Source organism: Pygoscelis adeliae, unplaced genomic scaffold, assembly GCF_000699105.1.
Source record: "Pygoscelis adeliae isolate BGI_AS28 unplaced genomic scaffold, ASM69910v1 Scaffold24, whole genome shotgun sequence".
Taxonomy (NCBI): Eukaryota; Metazoa; Chordata; class Aves; order Sphenisciformes; family Spheniscidae; genus Pygoscelis; species Pygoscelis adeliae.
In genome coordinates this window covers 1,794,434-1,796,933 of record NW_008824806.1, presented here as the reverse complement: position 1 = coordinate 1,796,933, position 2,500 = coordinate 1,794,434, and the positions used below count along the sequence as shown (strand labels likewise).

Here is a 2,500-nt window from a genome sequence, read left to right as displayed (position 1 = left end):
TAGACAGGTTCTGTGTATATTCCTCCACGTAACTCTGCCAGTGCACCTCATCCTGACCTATAGCACTTTGCTATTTTAGTTCTGGGCTGCTTTTGAGAAAGACTGACAAGAGTGCCAAGTTATATAGAGGTTAATTGATATGAGTAAATGTCCACTAAAATTTTTGTTGAAACTATCTCTCTTCCTTCCTCTAATGGTATATTATCTTTTGCTTTGCACACTCCAAATCTGTTTGCAAAAAAAAAATAGTACATTTTGACCCACTTCAATATTTATTCCAGGGTGTTCCTAGTATGTATCATCCTCTATCTCCTTCTTTTAGAACATGCTGTACTGTTTATATTGTTCAGTTATCAATAATACATTCATTCCAGTCTGCTTCATAGTGCTACGTGTAGTTCATAATTTGCCTCCTGACTTCCTAATATGCTGCAAATATAATCAGGAGAAAATCCTGTTTCTTTCAACACCTGAACAAACAGCAAAATAATGAAATAAGCTACATGTGTATTGCACAGTCTACTTTACACTTTCAAACCAATAACTTAGCTCTTCAGGAACACTTTCCAGTCCTCGAAGGTATTTTCTCCCCTTAAAAAAAATAATCTGTTTTTCTCAATTATAAATCAAGTTAACATGGGATTAGTAAAGGATGCAGACAAGATAAAAGATTAGGAATATGCCAATGAAGTATGAAAATTGACCAGCACAACTTGTACATAACTTAAAAGGCATGACAAGAAACAAAAAAAATCCCTTTGGAATGATTCCCAGCCTTCTGGAGGAAAGAATGTATGTCTGTCTTGGCAGCTTGCAGCATATTGGACCCTAAAACTGCAGCAACTTTATACAGAGAAAAGTTATTTTAGAGGCTTTTAAAAAATGCATTAGACCTAGTTTTTCTTTCACTATGTTGCCTGTACATGCATGATAAATAAAGCAAGCCTACTTCACAGCCAAAAAAGATCAGAAAAAATAATTCTTAAAACAATTTTTACACTCTTAATGTTTCCATAAAATAGCTTTTCTCCAAAACGCACAGCACAAGTAACCACATGATGTGAAAGTATAGCATAAGAGGTGTGTATATCTCTCGAGTTTCCAAAGATTACTGTGTTAACTCTCACAAAACATGCAACCGTCTCCCAAGTTACCATGTAATCATATTGAAATTAACGTTATACTGGACTTTCTTCTCCCACGCTGCATCTGCTGTTACATTTAAAGTTCTTCAGGGCAAGGGCTGTGTCTGTATCTATTTTGTAAGGTGTTACGCAAACATATGGTGTTGTAATAACTAATAAATAATCATGAGTAGGCAGTAACCTCAAACTCAGGCCAGGAGATCTTTTATACCTATACCGTTGCTTACTGTTACGTGTTGTACATGTATACCTGGATGCATACATCGGTGAGCATACATGCATGTGGAAACACAGTGGTGTGTACCGGTGATAGTGGTGATGATGCAGAGGTAAAATCTATCTCCAGTCTTTTTTCTGGCAATTTTGTACCCAATTAACTGAAAACATTAAACTGTTACATTAGCAGACCACACACTATCATGCCTGTGTAATTGAGGGAGTAAAATTCTTTTGAATCAGAATTTCAGAAAACAAGTGAATGGTACGTTCTGAGCAATTACCTAGTTTTTAAACTGATCGTGCATTTTTGCATCAGTGAAGTCAGTTCCTTTGAAAATAAATAAATTGTAGGTTTTATGGCTCAGATAAAGAAATGTGGTGTCCTTGGTTATGCTTGAACTTAGCATAAACTACCAAGCAAGTTACATGTATACCCTTAAATAATTATATATTAAATAATTTTATATTAAAAGTGTGAACATATCTTTCATAATTACTTACATCTCTTCCCCAGCCATGCCTCTTGCGAGGATAGCACAACCTGTCGAATTTTGCTCACCTACAAACCCTATAATTGGGTCCTAAAACTGTGAAGTCATGATTTAAATAAAAAGAGACAAATTTTAGTATAAGTGAGATGCAGTCCCCTCTATTTTTCCACTGTTTCTGACAAACACATTTTTCCCATAGATTACCAAGCAAATAACTACATAGTTCTCTGATTAATTCTGCTAAAAAAGAAAAAGGAGAAGATATATTTCCTCCATGGTATAGATAACTTAGTTCCTGTAACTGTGAGACCATCTGTGACCGTAGTCCCAGCAAAGCTTACCCCTCGTGCCTACAGTGGAAATAGCCAGTAAATCCACATTCAAAGGCAAAACTCCTTTGCTCCCATTTCTTCTTTAGCCTGATCCTTACGTTTTCTTCTCAGTGGAGCAGCACACCCACTATTAAAGCTCCAAAAGGGACTTCTTTGATCCTGAAAGAGAGAGAGAATAAACTGAAACCACTGTCCTTCAAAAAACAGTATTAAATGAGCTTTGTAAAGTTGTACTCGATTGAAACGTACGGGGGACAGCCACTCGGGTCTGGGCTGTACTTCAGTTACGGACAGCCACTCACTGAGGTCCTCT

General features: G+C 36.5%; 1 protein-coding gene across 1 annotated transcript in view; it reads left to right on the top strand.

The window, feature by feature from the left end:
* FOXP2 (forkhead box P2) overlaps positions 1-2,500 on the top strand; it is a 133,356-nt gene that overhangs the window by 84,152 nt on the left and 46,704 nt on the right. The gene's annotated exons all lie outside the window — the stretch shown is intronic.